This window comes from Pinus tabuliformis, chromosome 8 (assembly GCF_031772625.1).
Source record: "Pinus tabuliformis cultivar Carrire ecotype Pingquan chromosome 8, CPIR1, whole genome shotgun sequence".
In the NCBI taxonomy this organism is placed as follows: domain Eukaryota; kingdom Viridiplantae; phylum Streptophyta; class Pinopsida; order Pinales; family Pinaceae; genus Pinus; species Pinus tabuliformis.
Genome location: NC_142294.1, coordinates 1,859,258,023 through 1,859,280,945, shown reverse-complemented (window position 1 = coordinate 1,859,280,945; position 22,923 = coordinate 1,859,258,023).

Below are 22,923 nucleotides of genomic sequence, written 5' to 3'. Positions count from 1 at the left end.
CTTGGCTAATCACTTTTGAACCTGGGTCAGGCCCCATGAAGCCAACAAATGGTTTCATTGCTGGGACTGGGATCTACATAAGGGATGTCTGATGTCATGCCACTGGAACCCAATAAAGAAGGAAATTGAAGAGTGGTTGGACAGGAAGATTCACGAGTTCGCAACACAGGAAAATAGAACTCCTCAAGTATTCGAGGAAAAGTGGTTGGAGCACTACATGTATACAGAAATCCACGAGATTTTCTTTGCATCCTTTCCTTCAGAACTGTATGAGTGGATCACGAAGTTAGTCGACAACCAGGGAAGGTGTAGGCTCCACAAACCAATAGTGTGGACTCCGGAATTAGTGCGCAGACTAGAGGCATCAAAAGATAAGGTTGCGTGAGCTGTGGTCCATTGGCTCGACCGGATAATAGGGGAATTTATCACTGAGTTTTTGGTAGACACGACTATGAGCTACGACGAGGCAGAACGACACTTTCTCAAAGGACCGCGAGGTAAATATATTAAATCTTTGAATACTTGGATTAAGATGCTAATGTGTGAAAAAAGGGTCATGCGAATACATTAATGTTTGGGACTACACGGAGTGGAAAAATCTACAATATTAGTGAAGAATTAGAAAACAGTCCCTTAATTTCACCCTCATGAGAGAGAGAGGAAGAGTTCTCTAAGGTCTCTCCGAGAAGCGCGGTCAGTTTGATAAGGCAACGCATTCCGCGGTTACCACCTCCACCCACACCACGACCCGCTTCACCTCCCTCACCTCCATCTCCACCCACTCCACCTCCACCACCTCCATAGTACAGTATGGCGAGCACGATCAAACTACCAGTATTCAAAGGGGTAGGAAATGCAGATCCAAACCAATTCTGGGTCGTGGTAAGAGTAGTATGGGAAGCACAAGGTGTCACAGATGACAATATTAAGAAGGCCTCATTGGTGAGCATGCTGCAGGGTCGCACATTAAGATGGTACATCAAGCACTTTAACAACCACCCAAATGCAGGGATAGCAGAGATCCAAAACACACTGAATTGGGAATTTAGCAGGGCAAAGTCAGAAACAGAATTAATCATTGAGTTTAAAGAAATCGCGATGCTCTAGGGTGAGACTCCCTGTGATCTGGATCAATGGCTGAAGAGTACGATCTACGAAGCCAATATGACGTTGTCAGATGGACAACATCGCACATGGTTTGTAGCATCCCTGACACCGCACTTGAGGACGCCATTGTCACAACAGAAACTTTCCACCTAAGCCGAAGCATTGTGTTAAAACTTAGGTTGTTCCCTTTGACTCCCAAGGGAATACGGCCGGGGTAACCACTAACCAATCTTTGGATTATAGGTCCTAGCCTACCTATAATCAGAGAGGGCTCTCTCTTTAAGTTTTGGCTCTGTTTTGTGAAGATTTTAGGCTAGTTATAAGTTTTAGCTTTTTGTTTGAAGTTTTGGTTGTGAACTGTTGTTGTGAGAAGGGCATGAAATGTTTGGGAGATGTTAGTCCATTGGGCATATGGAGTCAGAAATCTGAGACAGTCCTGGTGCCTGTGATGGAGAAAGTTTTACTGCAAGGCTAGATGGCTATTCCTTGACATAAATTCTGATTTGTGAATGAGACAGTGGGAGATGAAATTACATACAGAGTGAGAGAAGTTTGAACAACAATTTCTACTTAGTAGCATACATGAATTACTAAATAGAAACTGTCAAAGATTCAGGGTTGATTGGAGCATTTAAGAATTCCAATTAAACAGCTGAGCCTGTAGAAAACATTTATAGTAAAGAAAGATTGAAATCAGGGTGTCTTTATGGACAAATCCTGAGCTATTCTTTTTCTTTCTTCCTAAATTTAGAACAACATATGAGAGATATGAGTTAAACAGATAATAAAACATTAACAGAGAAAGAGAAAACTTATTATATCAAGCCATAGCACTAGAATCCTGTAGCATTCAATGGTTCCAAGACAGCATGCATCAGTAAGACCAAATTTCTGTAAACTCCAAGCTTTGTTTGTATTATTCTTCCAGAGATTACAGCCGAGTTCTCCTTTTTTAACAGAAAACAACCCCCTGCAAGCTTATGCGAGGGGGAATATATACAATCGGTTTTACAAAATATCTGAACCGCTGAGTCACTTGATAAATAAATACGCTCACCAACTTTACAAAATAGCAGATAAGGAAGTTATTGCTGCTCTAAATACAAAATGAATACTCTTTAATTCTGTCAGAAGTCTTTTTGACCTTTGGAGGCCACTGAGTCGGTTGAGCGTTCTTCATTAATGCTGAATGATGTGTCTTTATGGCTTTGTCATGCTGTAGCTTTCTCGGCCCTGTCATCTGTAGCTGTCAGTGTTGCTTTAGTGGCCGAATCTTTCTGCTGAGTTGGCTCAGTCCATTCTTCTCCAGTCATACTGAATGCATCAAATTTTCTGAACATGATGACTTATGTTTTTTGATGAAAAAACTTGATGAAAGCCTCTTGTTTACAGTAACAACTGTATCATTCTGGTCCACCACTCCTGTGTAGGCAATTGATGTCTCAAAATTGCATCTAAGGTTTCATCTACCTCTGTATATTTGTAGAAGTTTGGAGGCACTTCAAACAAATGTTTGATCTCATTCATAATAAAAAATAAGTTCTCTACTCTGTCATAGAGACTTTGCCCAGATGCTGGCCCTGTTTCCTCTGAGGTACTTGATCCTTGAGTGATCTGATTGGTGGCAAATGTATTTACCCTTTTTGCATAGTTCTCATGTGATAGTAGCCTCCCTGCGCTGTTCAGCAAGCCAGGAAGGCCTCTGCTCTGTAATGCTACAAACTTGTCCATGAACTTGTTTACTTCTATTTGCATGTCCTGGCTTCTTCTATCCAATGTTTGTACCAGGTTTCTCAATGTGAGGACCCTCTTTATCAGCAGGATGGTTTCAGTTCTATTGGGGATTCCTATTGCTTCCAGCTGAGGACCTGTGCGGTTATTGAGAACGTTGATCATTCTGTTGGCTATCTCAGGCATACTGCCTAGAGATGCCCTTGCTCTTTGGACTTCCTTGTGTGCTTTGCCTATGAGCTCCATTTGCTCATGAATAGTCTCTATATACTGCCATTGATCTGTTATTGATTGGCCAATGTTGGCCCATAAAACTGTCTTGACCTCAGCCACCACTTTGTCAAGGGTGAGCTCTTTTTCCAGCTCCTTTATCTTCTCCTTAAGAGCCTTTATTTCCCTTCCCTTTTCAGCTACACTTTGTTTAGATTTGTCATATTTTTCATTCAGCTTAGCTAAATTCTCCTTGGCTTCATTCAGCTCTGTCATCTGGGCTTCTAGGACTTTAATTTCATTCATCAACTTCTGCATATCAAGGCTTGGAGCCTGCTCTGATGTTGGTGCTGGTGCTGATGTTGATGGAGTTGTCTCAACTGTCTGCACTGTAGGAGGAGTGACAATTTGAGGGGGTTCCTCAAGGTTGATTACTTGTGGAGGGGGCTGAGATGTTTGGCCTCCTTCTTTCTGCTGTAGGGCTGCCTGCAATGCAGCCTCTGTCTCTACCAATTTTCCCTCTGTCTGGACAAGTTGTTTATGGAGTGATACCAGCATGGCTGCTACATCTTGGTCCTGCCTTCGCTGGGCAACCTCTTCTGTTTGAGGGTGAAGGGTTGCTGGGATTTTTATCATCTTTCTTAAAGCTGCAATGTCTGAATCTCTTATCTTTAGCAGCTCCTTTATGGCTTTAGGGTCCTTTGGGTCATGCCCAAGCTCTATGATTATGTCCTCCAAAGACCTGATCCTGTTGTCTTTGGCCTGAGAGGATGCCTTCTCCAACTCAAGTTGGGCAGTTGTATTGTTCAGGCTGTTTTCCAACCTATGTGCCAAGAAGGTTTTATCTGCAAGTGTTGAATAAACCATCTCACCCGTTTGCTTGTGAAGTTCTATTTGGTCCATAGGGTGGATGTCTTTGGCAAGAACCTCAAGGTTGGTTCTTATATAGTCTGCAGCTGACTGTGGCTGCAGCATGGTTGGCATGAAATGACTCATGGTCATTTTCCCCTCTGTTATGTCATAAGCTGACATAAGCCTCTGCTGGTTGGTAGGGGCCATCTTAAGCAACTGATTGTAGAGCTGGAGCCTGAGTGGCTCATTTCTCTTTTTGATGTCAATGAATTGTTGCTTGATGCCTGTCTCGGCTCTCCTTTGCTGAGTTGAGGAGCTGACCTCTCCTCCGATTATTCTTTCTTGTTCCTGCTGAAAGGAACTGGCAGATGCCTCCATGCTTGGTGGGCCCATGCCCAATGATTGCCCAATAGGCATTTCTTCCTCGGAGAGGGGATTCATTCTCTGCCTTTTCTCCCCTTGATTTGTGGATGTGGTGAGGGGAGTCTCCTGCTCTCTATCCCTCTTCCTGCTTTTCTTCTCATTCTGTGGAGTTTGTAGCACCGAGGCCTCCACTGTCTTTTCTTGCCTAGGAGGCACACTCTCTTGAGCCTGTTGCTCAGTGGATATTGGGGCTTCAGCTGTTTGTTCTTGCTGTATTGGCTGCTCTTCTTTTTGTTGTTCTGCTTGCTGTTCTGCTTGTTGTTCTGCTGTAGGAGGTGGTTGTTCCTGCTCCATCTGCTTTTCTTTACCCTTGCTTGATACCTGATGAACAGTTCCAGCTGCTTGCTGGTGGGCTGTAGAGGATGAGGCAGCTGCTCCAAGTTGCCTTTGATAGGAAGAGGAAACCTGCCCACAAGTTTCCAAGTCAGCCTCTTTCTCAATATTCTTTGCCTCTCTTTGTAGCATTTGCTCTCTAGTAATTGGCTCTTCTAGAGTGCCCTCTTTCCAACTTAATAAATTGGCATATTTCTCAATATGAGGCAATCTGATGTGACCATAGCCACCCAATTTATATTTTACCCTCCTGAGAGAAATGAAATGATTAGGGTCATAAGGTACCCATTGGAAACTGGTTTGCAATTGGAGGGTCTCTAGGATCATATCTGCTTCCTTCCATCCCTCCTCCCTTTTGTTGTAAAGAAATGGGCCTAGCTGGTTCCTTACTTTTAGTTGCACCTTCTTGTTTTTACTGTGGAAATGGACCTGGTCTGCATTTCCAAACTGCCTGAAATACTCTAAGGCAAAAAGTCTCATAGGGACATATCTTGGCAGCCTATAAGGGTTCAACTCACAGCCATATATTCTGATTACTGTATGGTGTTGGTAAAAGTACCAATCACCAATGCTGTAGGCCTTTGAGAGCTGGAGTATCATTTGCATCTCATCGGTCAATCTTGGAGGAGAGACACCCAATAATAAGGTCATAGCTGGATGGATAAAAAGGTCTATGAATTCACAGTAGGTGTATGGTGAATAGGAGGTGTGATGAAAAACTGAAGTCCAAAATACCACAGACCTTGGGTTTCCCTGAGCATCAAGCTTCTTGAGAGGAATAGGGAAACTGTCAGGCTGATAAAATAAGAACAAGTGATAGATGTATGAAGTGTATCTAAACACCTTTTCCCTTTCTAGATTCATCAATTGTTCATGAATCTTATTGGCAATGTATGTAGCATAATCATAGTGCACAGCAGGAGGCATTCCAGGGGAAAATATGGACAGCATGGCCATAATGGTGTCATCAACATCCTCACATGACCTGTACCCCAGGACATAACTGATCAAGTCCACAAGCATTTTGCCCAAGTCATTGAGATATGGATTTCCAATAGGAGGTGTTCTCACAGCTTCAGAGCTTGGCTGAACAAATAATTGATTAATCTTGATGATCTGGGAACTGGACAGCTTGCCCCCTTTCTTTAACAAGTCCATCATGGAAAGAGGAGTTAGCGGCTTTGCAGTGTGAAAGTGCAGCATCTCATTTATGGCCTCAGGGGTGATATGGAACAAGACTGATCCTGAGGGGCTGAGAATAGCTCTTTGACATGGATCATAGTTGGCACAGCATCTATGGATCAAGTCTGGAAGGACATTGACTTGAGGAAGGTTGAAAATGGGCAAATTGGAATCCCAAATCCCTAAAATATCAGCTCCACTGAGGTATTGGGCCTTTAACTCATTTAGCATATGAATGTTAAACTTGGAATTCATTGAGAATGTCTCAGTCATCTGGTAATCTCTATCACCCAGGGCCTTCCACTCTAGCTCTCTGTGTGGGGCATTCAAAGGTGGAATATTCAGTGCTACTGGTGTTTCCATGGTTAACTAGTACTCTGTTTTTGTACTTGAACTTGTTTCACTGCGCAGAACAACATAGAGGGGTATTTTTGCAAGAGTGAGGCAAAATTGCAGGGGAAAACGGGGTAAATTGTGGTGAGAACAATTGAAATGCTCCAAAGAGAGTTAAATGAGCAAATGCTAGGACTAGTAAGACCGTTTTCCCGGTGAATTAGTGCAGCAAGGTTTCAAGTTCACGAATGCGCGAACTGACTGTGAATTTTATGAAAACTTGGCTAAACGGGGGCTCTGCAGGTGAATTTCGACCCAACAATTGAAAATGAATGATGGCCACCCGGGATTTGCTGGTAAATACACTGTTCTTCACTGTTTTTAAGCTAGCTTTGGAGAATTATGGACACAACCAAGCGCGGAGGGAATGATTTGGATAAATACCTGGTGATTTGCCGGCAATGGTTACAAATGCAGGTGGATTGGAAGCGCCCACGGTCTTTGGATCGATTTCTGCAGGTTGGCGACGGATGGTCGTAATTCGCATGCAGAGGGGAGCAATAGTTCTTTAGGCAAAAGTGACAAAAAACACGAATTTTGGCGAAAATATGGACTTTTTGGGTTATTGGCGCTTTTTTGGATGACGTCAGCATGACGTCATCGGGTGGGGTCGGGTACGGAAGGGTGACGTGGCGGCCTGCGAGTGGTCCACGGGGACTGCTGAGGTGGCAGACAGGTTGGAACAGTGGCGGGCCGGGCGCTGACACGGCGCTGAGTTGAAATGACGTGGGCGTGACGTAGCGATGATGTGGGCAGGCGGTTTACGAAGGGCGGTAAGCGGTTCCATCGGACCGCTTATGGTACGGTGGTGGTAATGGCAGGCGGCCTCCCGATGAGATTTGGGAGCGACGCGTGGCAGAGGCGTGACGTAACCCTCTGACAGTTTCTCGGGAGGTAACGTCCGGTCATCGGGGCCGACCCGATATGGATGTGGGCCGTCGGATGGGAAAGCCCAGATCCGACGGTCGACGGGTGGATGACATAGCAGGACGATACGGCAGCGGGGCGCAAATATTTTATTATTTTCCTGGAAATGTGCGCCCAGCGGGGACTTTGGAAATCGACGGAAGTATGGGTTTTTCAATATATTTTCTGTGGAAATGCGCATGGCTACAAACTTAGGATAAAGCGGGGAAATGGGTTTATTTAGTGTATTTTGCAAATAGCGCGGGTTAGGGGTAATAGTGGGTTTTACAAGACCTTTTTGTAAGCGAAGTGGGTAAATGATTTCAAAGGTTTGTGAAGGGAAAAAGGGGTAGGGCTTAGGTTATTAGACTGACCAGAGGTCAATTTAATCCCTGACTTTGGACATATGGCTATAATGCCAGGGGGAGGGAATATATATACATTGCTTGGGGTTTATACACCATAGTGTTTATAATAGTAGGGGAAAAGGGGAACATAGGGGATTTAGATAATAAGAAGTTAGGAGTTAATATGAGTGGAGGAAGGGGATGAGGGGGTAAAAACACTAAGTTTTTATATGAAATCAACTTAGTTTAGGAAGTAGATCAAAATGAAAAGAATTTTACACAAGAAATGTGGCTCTTAATGAAACACCAATCAACAAAAGACTTTGATTTCTTTCATGAACATAGGTGGTATAGGGATGTTAGCAAGGAATGTGATGGGGGATAATCAGGAAGTTAGACATGCTTCATTGTATTGCTGTAAGACTGCTGAATAGGAAATCTGCACTGGCACCATGTTTTTACCTTTGCTTAGGCCAGTGAAATGCCATAAACCATGCTTTCTGCAACCCCAACTACCTACCCATTCTATTGCCTAGCATTTTTTGTTACTTCTAGGAGGGTGCACTTAGACTTGCAAACCCTCATGTGCCTTTTCTTTTCCTTTGGCTTTTCCTTTTGATTTTCTATCTAAGGCTAACCTTATTGCTTCCAAGGCCCCAGATTAAGCAGTTGGGAACCTTCATTCTCTACCTAACTACTTTATCTGCCAAGATTGAACTGTTTGGACAGATTTCTTTCTCTAGTCTACAACAGAAATTGAAACATGGCATGACCCAGCTTAGACTGTTGGATCACCCATTCAGAAGTAGGGCAGCATCAACCAAATGTAAATGTGTGTCTTCCACAAGAATATGAGATCTTTGCATCACCAAAGTAGATCATATTGGCACTTCCCCTGCCAATCATGAAAAATGAAACCTATTGGTATAGGTAGCTAACACATTGGAAATGGCAATGAGATTACATGAGACCCCGATACAAGACCCTAGTTTGGGAGTTCAATAAATCCATGCGCAACTACAGAATCTGTGTTTAGAAATTCAAATCTTGAAGCCGGATAGGGCACCGCAGCCAGAGGCGCATGAGGAATTATGGTACATAAAATGCAAAGGCCAGGGCCATGACAAGGATCACTACCCAGTGTTCGCGAACTACTTGGTAGGAGGAGGGCCAATGCCGTTGAGACCAGAGGCATAGGCAGGGTTGAGCACAACACCTACTTTATGGTGCACGATCTATTAGATAGGAGGGAAGCACACGACAGATAATTGTCATTTGTTGTAGAATTATACATAGACACCCCAGCAATTGTTTTGTAATTTCTACAGGTCGGTAGGCCACGATGAGTGCACTTGCTGCAGTTATTAGCTAATGATGGATTAGACCCCTGCCTATAGGATGCAGACCAAAACATGAGCCCTCAACCTAGATGTGGGGATGGTGTGCGCTGGATTTCACAGGCAAGGTCCAGGTCGAGGTGGAATGGGACCAGGAAGGGGCCGTGGACAATTAATTTGTTACAATTGTGGAGGACCGGGGCACTATGCCCATGATTGTACCAACCCAACGAGGATATCTTATTCGTATTATGCTCAGTTTTATCATGTAACAATAGACTGTCCTACATTGATCACGAGAATGCGCAAAAAAGGGGTATTACAGTCTCCCCCAACTCAGAATATACAAATGATGAGGTCTGAGTGGCGCGAAGAGGACCCAAATGTCAACATGATGCTCAAAAGCAGTACGACCATGGGAGAGGATATGGGGAAGTAGCCAGAGGAAAGTCTATTTGTTTGCAAGGTTCCTGCAAATGAACCTGAGTTTGACTTAGAACGCGCAAAGGAGACATTCATGGAAGCTAAGAAGAGCTTCACAGAGGCATCCACTTCAGGTAGTAAGGATCAACTAGGGCTACGAATGGATCCTTCAATGCTCACTACCTTTCTGGAGACATGCATGAAACTATTGTGCAACAGCAAGGAAGTTAAAGGACTACATGAGCTGATCACCAAGTGCGCAGGGTCTGGAGAACCGTGCGTAGTCCGAAAATTGGGGAAGCATGCATTGCGCACTGGAAGGGAAATGAGGTTGACTGCATAGATTGGGGAGTATGAAATGGATCAGGTGGTCCTAGATCTAGGTTCAGATGTGAATGTATTACCGAAGCAAACATGGGAACGCATGGGCAGGCCCACATTACAATGGTCTCCTATTCAATTACGAATGGCAGACAAATAGAAGATTTTGCCCATGGGGTGGTTGCAAGCGGTAACAGTTGATATTGAAGGCGCAAACGCACAGGAAGATTTTGAAGTAATAGAGATTGTCGATGACATCAATCCCTATCTCACATTGTTAGGAATAGACTGGGCCATCGATATGAACAGAGTCATCAACCTGAAGAAGTGCAAAATGATCTTCAAGAAAAATTCACTACGCGTAGTAGTCCCACTGGACCCAACGGAAGGAGCATGCTACACTAAACTAGTGCGTGACGATGATCTTGAATGTATTTAAAAGATAACTGCACGAGACCAGGATTGGGTGAATCCAACTGCAGATGGGAAGATCTCGTGGGAGCGCAAAAGCTCCTGCACTTTGGTCCACTGATCCGGATTTAAATAGGAATGTAAAAAATTACAGAGGTATCCGTAAACACAGAGATGTAGCGGAAATAATACTTCATTTCACTAATGTAAAATACTGAAATATGCTTACAAACAGGATGGAAATAAACCAGCTAGGGCGATGGTATCTTATATCTAAGAAGAGATGTGGTGGCTACATGCCTCTGAACTGTCGTACAATGAGGCTAAAGGGCTTTTTAATTATTGAACAATAAGAGCAAACCCTAAACAACCAAAACCCTAACTCGAGGAGATGTAACACCAAGAGTTTATGGGCCCTGTTGGGGTGAGTTGGACAGCGAACTTCCGAGGGTCGCGACTTGGTCATATTATATCCATTTGACGTGCATGATATCCTGTTGGAAACATCTCTCTAAGGACTACAACAGAAAATATGATTTTAGATAGAAAATCGTTGGTGGTAGATTTCCCAAAAAACGCCGTTTAGGGCCTCAAAACGGCTCCGAAAATTTAGGACCCAAAAAATGTCTAAAAATAGTAAACTATGCTATAATTAAGGAAACTGAAAAACTGGAAGAAGGAATGGTGGGGGTCCAAGTGGAATTGGTGGGTGGCCACCAATATCCACCTGGATCATTCAATCACTCAATTAACTGACTCTCTAAGTTTAGCTAACTCCACATGCGGGAGTAATTACTATTTCTAACATTCAGATCATCGACTAAGATGATTTCGGCTTATCGAAGATTACAATGCATGATAAACTCAATGAATTGGCATCACATATTGCCCAGGAAGAATTTAACTTCTTCTCAAGGCGTAACCCACTGAGGCTTAACTCGTCCAATATAAATGAATTTCAAAAATTGTTGGTATGTATACTGTCTTTCTTTGTGTTATTTTATTTTATATGGTTGAAAAGGTAGGAATTCTTAAGTTGCAGGTTGATTAATGTGATTCTCAAGAAACATCAACGGCCGAAGCAAGCTTACAAATTTGGGCAATTAGGTCTTGGAATAAAGAAGACCCATTTTATTTCTGGAGGGACATTAGATGTGAAGGTCTGTGTCTTCTTATATGAAAATGTAAATTTTCTATCTTCATCGTTTTATGAGTAGAATAAAAGTATTAATATGTCTGGAGAGTTGGTATGCCTTCAGTTGTGCAATATCAAAAGCTCGTCCAAATTCTCACAGGACTTATTCCCCTCCATGTCTCAGCAAGGATTAAGAGTTTTGGAAATTCAGGGTCTGAGTAACAGTGTCGAACAGTTTTTCGACAATTTTGATCAAGACGTAAGTTCATCTTAGTGAACGTTTTTTCATTCATTTTGTTCCTTCTTAAATTAAATTAACAGATTCTATGTTTTTTTTAGCTTCCCCAACACTTAACTGATTTGAAAATTGTCTACATGCGAGGAGATACTTTGAGCGATGGGTTGGTACATATATCAACTAAGATTGGACAAACATAATCTTTAGAACAGACATGATCATTAATTTCCTAGTCTATTCTAAATGATTCTCCTCTTTTTCTCTATTCTTTGTGGAGTACTCAAGCCACACTAGAAACAGAGGTAGAAGAGGTATGCAAGTCTTTATGTGGACAAAAGACTCTCGTTTGTTTAAAGAGTACAATGTCTATGTCGATATCTTGGTAGTTTTCAACCACAACAGTACTAAAAAGAGTAGTGTTTGTAATAAGATAGAAGTTCTGAAGTTGCTCAAGATGTGAAGTGTAAGGAGAAGTGATTTGGAGGGAGAGAGGGGATGGACAGTGATGGTCGATGAGGAAACGTATGTTACAGAATTTTTTGGAGAATTTGGCATGACATAAATGTTGTTGTACCACACTGTTTGCATGACATCTATGTGGGGAATGTGCTGAATTATTTTGTTTCCCACTTGTAGAGGCTTTGCAACCTCACATTGATAATGATTTTTTATTTTATGTATGATAAAATTTTCTAATGGTCCGAGTAAACTAATAAAATTGTACAAATCAAAAAACCTATACTTTCATGATAATGGAGTGGATGGTTCTATGTACAAGTGAAGATAATGGTACAATTAATTGAAGTAAGACTAGTGTGGCCGCCACAGGTGTGGTGGTGAAATGCTGATAAAAAAATTGAGATTAGGGTCAGTTTTAATTATTTTAACACCTTGATTATGGTTGCGCACAGAGGCAAGTAAGATGTCCCTGTTGATAGCAAAGGTGTGACATGCACAACAAGCCAAGGAAGGTGTATGAATGGTTCTAACACACGAAAAGTGAGGTGAGTGTGCCCCTTGGAAACCTGTGGAAGCACGTGGCTTGGAAGGGAACACACGAGCGAAGATGCATCACAAATTGGAAAGAAAGTAAGCTAACAATCAAAAGTGATGGTTAAACCAACAACACATCTCAGTAAGATTCATACATACATATACAGAAAGAGTCCATACAAGCATGCGTAAGCAAACATATACATATATCATTAGAGTAACCAAGATCGCTGAAATACAATAACAAAATATGCAAGAAAAATGTTGGCTTTGTTATATTAAGAAGCAAAATTTCCAATCATACAGTACAACCATGACCGACCACTAGTCCCAATAGTGGAACGTTACAGTCACTACTGCCTGCTCATCCAAAGAGATGTACTAGCTTTGCACTGTGGAGAAGCCAAGGCTCGTTATAATACTCTCCAAGCTTTCTCTAAGATACTCCTATCGGAAGCTTGGCTGACTAAAAGATCTTACAATGAGTTATGAGGGACTATAAATAACAAAGGGTGGGGTGACCCTTGACATTCCCCTTTGTGATTGTTCACCTACCCTCATGACTCTTCAACTACTCTATGATTGTTACATTCAACTATCGACACTTGAACTTCCACTTTACAACATGTTACATCTAATCTTCACATGTACCCATGTGAGACAAAATAGCTTGAGAAAGCCATGAAAGTTATCACTAACACTCGGAAAGTTGTGGTGAGACCAACTCTTTGACATCCTTGCGATGATCGACGGTGGCGAACTAATGCCAAGTTTGGTCGTCGGTGATGGTGCCCGTGCGCTCAATTGTGACATCTTACTGAAAGCGAACTCCTGCCTCCGTTGCATCTGGGTACACTGATATGGCTCCTCTATCCAACTCATTTGATATCATGTGCATCATTGTCTTGAGTGTATCTGGACCAAAAACATACTGATGCATAGTGTCTGTGTTGATCTCCAAGTGTGTGTTGGTGACCATGTGCATCAACTTGTCGAAATAAATGTTCATCTCCAGTCGTACTTGCTTCTTATCTTCCCCTCAATGAGTGTGCCAAATGGGTGGGATAGCATGTGTGCGCATAAGGACATTCATTCTCCTGAATACCCTTGCATGAGATCCATAGCACTGCTCACCCTGTCTACTCCATCCCAGCTGTTGGATGCGTCCATAACCTGTACGGGTGTATTTTCATCAGTCTGTGCATGTTGCACCTACTGTTGTACCTATTCCTGCTCCAACTCCTTCCCTCATCTGTGCAGCTCTAGTTCTTTCTTGAGTTGTTACTTCAGAACCTACAACTCCTTCTCTATTTCTCTTTCTTCCTTCACGCGATCCTCTTGTCGCGTTGTCGCCTCATAGCCTCAATCTCCAAAGCTGATTTCATCACAGGTGGGTCTGCTTGAACTTGCAACTTTGTTCTGCCTTTGTGTTGTCAACAACCATCCTCTTCCATTTGTCACATGCAAGTGTGCTACCTTCTACTGCTGCCGATGGTGCTTCTCGCCGTGACGTTGCTACCATTTCATCTTGATATCATTGTCCATGAACAACTTGATGTCTTCATAGATAGACCGTTCTGGAGTATTGTGCTAGATTCAACAATGTGTACAATGCAATACCACAAAACCTCAGACCCCCCCCTGACTTAGCCTTGTACAAATTCCCTGATGGATTTGATCCTGACATGGCATATCAATTGAAGGAAAGAGAACCTAAAACCCTTGAAGACGCCCAGAAGGCTGCTGTCACAGTAGAAGCAAACCTGATTGCCAAAAGAAACAGGGCAAGACTAGAAAAGAGAAGCATATACAAAGAGGAAACTACAGCCTTTGATCAAAAACTTGATGCAATACTTAATGGTATGAAAAGGTTGGGTGATAGGGTAGAATCAGTGGAGAGAAAAGCATCATGGGAAGCACCACAAAATAATCCTCCTAGGAATCCAAATTTTAGGAGAAATCCAAACCCAAACATTGGCAAAGCAAGTGCTGACCAGGACATAAGACCCCCTTTCCAAGAAAATTATGCAGAAACTTCCACATCAGCTGAGCCTAATGAAGATCCTGAGATTAATTTAATGGGTCTAGATGGTGGAAGTCAAGTTTTCCTAACACAAGAAGATCATGAAGATGATGAAATCAAAATATTCCAAACTAAATCAGGTGAATCCTTTGACTTTAAACAAGGCTATGACACTGCTATTTATGAAGTCCATAAACAGTACAAGCTAAGGAGCAGAACTGTGAATGTCAGCCAGCCTGAAAAGAAAAAGGATAATCAGCAGCCTGAAAGAGTTATAGTCATTGAACCTAATGACAAAATGACTTCACAAACAGAAGAAGTGATTGTTGAAGAAATCACTGAGCCACTGTCCTTAAGACAGCAGTCTCTGGACACTTCATCATCTCATCCTAATTTAAACGTTACTCCTCAAGAGATAAGTAAAAAGGATAAATCTCAAAGTCAAGATAAAAATCTAGAAGGAGACTTAATGAACAAGGAAAGAACTGGCACCTATAACCCCAAGACCCAATCTGAGAAACCTTTTGATCTTGAAACAGAAATTGGTAAAATAAAAATAGCTATTCCTCTCTTGGAATTAGCCAAGCATGACAGCTACAAATTGCAAATCAAAAGGTCCCTTCAACTCACTAGCAACAAAGATGATGTCAATATACTAGATGACACCCCAGAACTCCTCTTTGGCCCAGAAGTGGATGGAAAAACAGTAGTCACAGGGATACTGCCTTTCTATGTCAGTTTACACGTTCATGATAAAATATTACATAATGCAATGTTTGATTCAGGTGCCTCTCATAACCTTATGCCAAAAGCAGTCATGGAAAGATTGAATTTGGACATAACAAGACCATACAAGGATCTGTTTTCCTTTGACTCCAGCCAAGTCAAGTGTCTAGGTCTCATAAAAGACTTATGTGTCTCTCTAGTTCAATACCCAAACAAGACTATCCTAATGGATGTGGTAGTTGCTGATATCCCACCTAAGCAAGGAAAATTTTAAGGATGGAAAATTTTCTTGAAGTTTAAAACATTGGCGAATCTCACTAATCCCTAATATGCAAATTATAAATGTTTATTAATATATTTGTAAAATTAATCAAATTTATAATTATTTTATATATAGTCTCTATATAATGTTGGCGATTTTTAAGGTAAAATAATTTTATATTCTAAAATTTGGGCGAATCATCTTTTATAAAATTGGAAATTGGCGAATATTTTTTGTGAAAAATCATGGAAAATTAGCCCACTAGGCGAACATTAGCCCCTAAAATTTTCCATGCACCTAAGTATGGAATGCTGTTATCAAGGTCATGGGGAGCCAAACTCCAAGGTTCCCTACAATTAGACATGTCATATGCTACCATCTCTGTGTTTGGGCAACCAAAAAGATTGTACAGAGAAACACTAATGAATTACATGGTCAGCAGTGAAGAAAAACCTCAAAATTTTCCTATATATGCTGTTCATCAAGGAAAATTTTAAGGATGGAAAATTTTCTTGAAGTTTAAAACATTGGCGAATCTCACTAATCCCTAATATGCAAATTATAAATGTTTATTGATATATTTGTAAAATTAATAAAATTTATAATTATTTTATATATAGTACCTATATAATGTTGGCTATTTTTAAGGTAAAATAATTTTATATTCTAAAATTTGGGCGAATCGTCTTTTATAAAATTGGAAATTGGCGAATCTTTTTTGTGGAAAAATCATGGAAAATTAGCCCACTGGGCGAACATTAGCCCCTAAAATTTTCCATGCTGTTCATTCAGACATAGACTCATACATTCTCTTCAATAATGCAACTACTCCCTCAAAAGGTGAAGTTGAAACCAAGGTATTCATACAGGAGGAAGATGCAAGGGAGAGTAGTATCACTCATAAAACAACAGTCAATCAAACATTAGATAGTGCTGCTGCCTTAATTGTCAAAAACATCCAATTAAATGACGACACTGTCCTAGAAGACAAGCTAGAGAAAAAACCACAGCTGCTACTCACATTACCAGCCCATGAACAGATCATAAAAACTCCTTCTCAACAAGATATTCTATGGTTCCTTGAATTTGATGGCTCAGTCAACAAATTAGGGGCAGGAGCCGGAGTTTGGGTACACAATAAAGAAAATAGTCATGCAGAAGGCAGAGCCTACAGATTGAATTTCAGATGTACTAATAACATGGCAGAATATGAAGCTTTTTTACTAGGACTCAAGTTGGCAAAATTCTTACAAGCTGCCAGGGTTTCAATCATGGGAGATTCAGATTTAGTTATTCAACAAGTGAAAGGGAACTTTGTCACCAATGACAAAAGACTAAGGACTTATAGGTCTGTTGTTGCTGAGATACTAAATTTTTTCTCTGAATTCCAAATTACGAAAATTCCCAGAACCCAAAATCTACATGCTCATAGTTTAGCCACCTTTGCAAGTACCTGCAAGCTGCCCTTTGAGCCCCACCATTGTTTCACAGCAGAAGTAAAACACAGACCCTCCATTCCAAACAACATCAATGATTGGCAAGTATTTGAGGATGACAAGCAAATAAACCTGTTTTTAACTCTGCAGCAAGAATTTGCAGGATTAAATATTGACAATGAGACAGCAAGTCAATCACAAATACTTGAGACAGCAAGTCAATCACAAATACTTGAGACAGCAAGTCAATCACAAATACTTGAGACAGCAAGTCAATCACAAATATTCGATGGAGCAAGTCCATCACAAATACAGTTTCAACAGACTGCTCAGCCAATATCACCTAGGACTGCAAGACAAATGCTGAATCCAACTATTTTTAATATAGAAAGCATCCAGCAAATTCAACAAATTGACTGGGAAGAGGGAGTATCCAATGCTGAAACTGAAATCATTGAGCTAAAGGACAATTTTCTACCAACAGGCCTAACCCCACTAGAGGACATCTTTGACTCAAATGATATTCCCAGAAAACCAAAAATGCAGCCCCTGAATGCAGCCATTGAAGAGTGCAACATAGGTACAATTGACAAACCCAAGATAATTAAATTATCTGCTTCCTTACCTCCTGACCAAAAGCCAAAATACATTGACCTCTTCAAAGAGTTCCAGGATGTCTTTGCATGGAGCTATGAGGACCTAAAGTCCTATGACACCTCTGTAATCCAACACACCATCCCTCTCAAACCTGATCAAAAGCCCTTTAAACAAAAACTGAGGAGAATCAATCCTATGCTTCTCCCAGCAATGGAACAAGAGGTACATAAAATGTTCAAAGCAGGCATCATAGCGCCAATCAGATTCTCTGAATGGATTTCCAACTTAGTCCCTACAAGAAAGAAGACAGGTGAGATCAGGCTGTGTGTGGATTTAAGGAATCTAAACCAGGTATCCCTCAAAGACAATTACCCCTTGCCCAAGATGGATCACATTTTGCAGAGAGTAGTGGGGGCCACAAGGATCTCATTACTGGATGGATTTTCAGGCTTTAATCAGATCCTGGTACACCCTGATGATCAGGACAAAACAGCATTTACAACCCCATGGGGAACTTTCAAATATGTAAAGATGCCGTTTGGATTGAAGAATGCAGGGGCAACATTTCAAAGAGCAATGGATATTGCCTTTGCCAAGGAAATTCATGACTTTTTAGTCATTTATCTAGATGACCTAACGCCTTTCTCAAAATCAGACCAAGAACATATAAAACATCTGAGACAGATCTTCTTGAAATGCAGAAAATATGGAATTTCCTTAAATCCTAAGAAATCATTATTTGGTTTGGAAGAAGGTAAGCTCTTAGGGCACATCATCTCAAAAGATGGCATTAGAATTGACCCAGATAGGATACAAGATATCCTACAAATGCCTCACCCAAGGAATGTCAAAGAATTACAAGGATTCTTGGGAAAAATCAATTTCTTGAGAAGGTTTATCCCAAACCTAGCAGAGCTAACCAGATTATTAAATAACATGCTGAAAAAGGATTCAAAAGTGAAGTGGACTGCTGAAGCCAATCAAGCATTTGAAGGTATTAAATTGGCCCTTACCCAGACCCCAGTCTTGACCAATCCTCAGTTTGACAGAGAATTTATCATTTTCTCTTTTGCTTCCCAACATACTATTGCTGTTGTTTTATTACAAAAGGATGACCAAGGAAAAGAGAAGCCAATTGCTTTCTTTAGCAAAGCTCTCAGAGATGCACCTTTGAAGTATCAAATCATGGAAAAACAAGCTTATGCTTTAGTCAAAGCAATCAAAGACTTTAGGATTTATATTCTTTATTCCCATGTCAAAGCATATGTGCCAAGTCCTATTGTCAAAGATATTCTCACCCAAGAAAATTTAGAAGGCAGAAGAGGAAAATGGATTGCCAGCATTTTGGAATTTGACATTGAGATAAAACCTACAAAACTAATAAAAGGGCAAGGCTTGGCCAAATTAATGACAGAAACAAATTTTCAAGCCTTAGACATCAATCAGTTGGACAGTGAAACAGAGCTGGCGACTCCAAAGATCAATGTAGCCTTTGAACAATCCCCCTGGTACTCTGATATCTGTTATGTGTTACAAAACCTGTGTGCTCCCCCAGGACTGTCCAAAACTAAGTGTAGGTTCCTAAAAATGAAAACATCAAGATTTTGTGTAATGGATGGCAATTTACTTTGGAAAAACCATGAAGGGATATTGCTGCACTGTTTAATTGAAAATGAAACTAACAATATCATGCAAGAGTTTCATGCAGGAGACTGTGGTGGACACTTGTACTGGAAGTCCACTGTGGATAAAATACTAAGGGCTGGATACTACTGGCCCACCATGTTCTCTGATGTCAAGAAATTTATCACATCATGTCATAAATGCCAAGTGTTTGAAGGAAGGAGACAACTGCTGCCACTTCCCTTAAGGCCTATTGCAACAGAGAGACCTTTTCAACAATGGGGACTGGACTTCATTGGGGAAATTCATCCCTCATCTTCAGGCCAACATAGATGGATCTTGATAGCCATAGACTACTTCACCAAGTGGATTGAAGCTGTTCCATGTAGACAAGCAAATGATTCCACTATCATTCAATTCTTGGAGAACAACATACTAGCTAGATTTGGCTGCCCTGATAAAATTATTACAGACAATGTTGCTGCTTTCAGATCCAAGAAAATGGTGAACTTTTGCCACAAATTTCATATTACTTTGGGCCATTCTACTACATACTATCCCCAAGGAAATGGCCTTGCTGAATCATCAAACAAAAGCCTGGTGAACATCATAAAGAAGGTGTTGGAAGAAAATAAAAAGAATTGGCATAAGAAACTAGTCAATGCCTTATGGGCAGATAGACTAACAACCAAAAGATCAATTGGGATCAGCCCATATGAGTTGGTTTATGGACTAGAAGCCAAATTCCCCTCATCCTTAGGAGTGCCTGTTATGAAGCTTCTTCAAGAAAGCCAAGCAGAACCAAATGATATGCAAAGAAGGATAAATCAAATCATATGTCTGCAGCAAACCAAAGATCAAGTTTTCAGCAGAGTTCAGGTATTACAAGAAAAACTAAAGAAAGCCTTTGACAGAAGAACCAAAGCAGAAGATTTCAATGTTGGTGATAAAGTCCTCAAGTGGGATGCAAGAAGAGAAGAGAAAGGAAAACATGGAAAATTTGATTCCTTATGGAGAGGACCATTTGCTGTCCAAGCAGTACAAGGTAATAATACCTATTTCCTTAAAAGTCTAACTGAAGCTGACTTGGATGAAGGTCCTGTCAATGGCAGGATGCTGAAGCACTATTTTGACTATTTCCCATGAGTGCAACCTGAGGTTCCTTTGTATATATGCAGATGTACATATTATTTTCTGTTTAGATTGTAAAAATGCAGTTTTCCAAGTTATTGACTGACCAGCAAAAGGTAAATACAATCAGAGGTCTACCAAGAAGAGAAGCACAAAATTTGGCACTTCAAAGCAGCAAACTTCAAGAATGATATGGGCAGCCATGGGCCAAGGCAATCTGACCTGCTGTTCTTGGTCTTTCAAATGAAAAACCATCCCCACGTGGAGCCACTGTTAGCTACCTATACCAATAGGTTTCATATTTCATGATTGGCTATAGAAGGTCCAAATATGTTCTGCTTTGATCATGCAAAGATCACATATTTCCAAGGAAGTACAAGGTGTGTGAATAGATTAATGCATCCCAATTTTGATGGATGGTCCAATAGTCTAATCTGGATCATTCCATGGTTTAAATTTGCAGTTGTAGATTAGAGAAGAAAGTCTGTCCAAACTGTTTAATCTTGGCAGACAAGTAGTTCAGGTAGAGAAGAAAAGGCTCCCAACAGCTTAATCTGGGACCTTGGAAGAGATAAGGGTAGAAGTAGATAGCAAAAGCAAAAGAAAAGCCAAAGAAAAGAAAAGGCAAGTAAGGGTCTGCAAGTCCAAGTGCACCCTCCAAGAAGAAATAAAAAATGCTAGGCAAAGTAGCTGGGTAAGTAGTTGGGGTTGCAGAAAGGGTATCTTTACCATTGCAAATGTGTTAACTATGTTTACCAGAGCAAAGTCAATCAGTTGACAAGGTGTTCTTCTTCATCAAGTTGCAACAGAAAGCATGACTAACTTTCCTTTTCCCTTTTTCATCTCATTTACTAACATTCCCTCATCAGCTGAGATTCATGGAAAAATTATGGTTTCATAGTGGTTTTTAATCCTTTTAGAAGCCACATTTCTTGTCTAAAATCTTTTCATTTTGATCTACTCTCTAAACTAAGTGAGTTTCAAGTAAACTTAGTATTTTCTCCCTCCATTCACTTCCCCCATCCATATTAACTCTGACTCTACTATGTAAATCCCCTATATTGCCTTTCCCCTACTAGTATTAACACCATGGTGTATAAACCCCAAATTTGGTATAAATATCCCTCCCCTTGGCATTATAGCCATATCTTCTCTAAAGGGATCAAATGACATCTGGTCATTGTGATAAGCCTAAGCCAAACCCCCTTTCCCCTTTACAAATCCATTTTCTCACTTTTTAACCCCCATTTACACATAAAACCTCCTAAAAAAGCTTTGTTTATACCCTTACCCACTTCAAATGGCTAAAAACTTGGAAAACCCATTTCTTCCCTTTTACCTAAAGTCCAAAGGGCGGGCGCATTTCCACAGAAAATTCGCGAAAACCCACTATACCAAAGTTTTCCGCCCATGCACAGATCCCCAGAATAATCATTAAAATAATCCCCGCCCCTCCCCTTACCTGTCGATTCCTTCGTCCTCCCGACGACCGTCCGATTAGAGAATTGAAGATCCAACGGCTCTCAAGGCATCGGACCCTTTCCGACGACCGTTGGTTACCCGCCCTATCCCCCTATCACATCAACTCTCCGATAGCCGTCCGATCATGCCCCCCAAATCTGACGGCCATCACTGCATCGGAGCAGATCCTCTGTCCGGGCGTTATCTTCCGACGGCCGTATTATTGGCTACGTCATGCGGTAGCCACGCGTCCCCTCCACGGCTCATCGGAGGTACAACTGACACTTACCGCCACCGTACCGTAAGCGGTGCGATATGAAACCGCCTCCGGTTTTCGGTTTCCCCTATTCCATTTGCATTACGTCATCACCACGTCATTTCCCCGTCAGCCCACGTCACTGCCACTTATGCCGTCACGTCAACCTCCCGCTCAACCATTGGCTGACCTATCCTGCCACCTCACCATCCCCATGGACCAATCAGAGCCCGCCACCTGGCCTGATGACGTCATGCTGACGTCATCCGACCCTGACCCCACCTGTGACGTCATGCTGACGTCAGCACAAAAACACGCCAAAATCGCCAAAATCCATATTTAGACCGAAAATTTCGCGTTTTTTGCTATTTTTGGCAAAAGCTGCACTGTTTGTTCTGCATGCAATTTACGTATAAAACTTGCACCAGCCTGCTGAGGAAAGTTCGAGACTGCCAGAGCGTCCATCACTCGCGCATTAGCAAGATTAAGCCGACGAAATTCACCAGGTATTCTCCATTTTCACTCTGCAAGTCCATTTTTCCGTAAATTCCGGGTATAGCCTGTGAGCAGACCTTAAAACGCCAATTTCACCATTAAAACTCCACCGAACCAGCATTCATACCAAACCAGTGCTACCATTACACGTTTAGGAGGCCACATTGGGAAAATTTAGTGGAAATTCCTCGTTGGTTCGCGCAATCGTGAAACAGCTACCTGCAAGAAACAAATTCACCACAAAGCAAACTCTGCTCAGTTCTGCTACTGCTCTATTTTTGTTCAAAAGCAGTATTGCAACTGCCGCAGCCTTCCCATTCACTCTCTGTCCTCGCCAATTAACATCTTTCATTGAAGAAAACCTGAGTGTGTTGCTCTGCATAGCAACTCTACCCACAATCCTAGAAAAACCATGGACCCATCAGTCCCTCCTGTAGTACTAAATGTTCAACCCCTGAATGCCCCTCAAAAGAATTTGAAATGGCAAGCCTTGGCAGATATGGATTACCAAATTGCAGAAGAGAAGCTTATGAGCAGCAAATTCCACCTTCATCTGTTGACAGAATTAAAA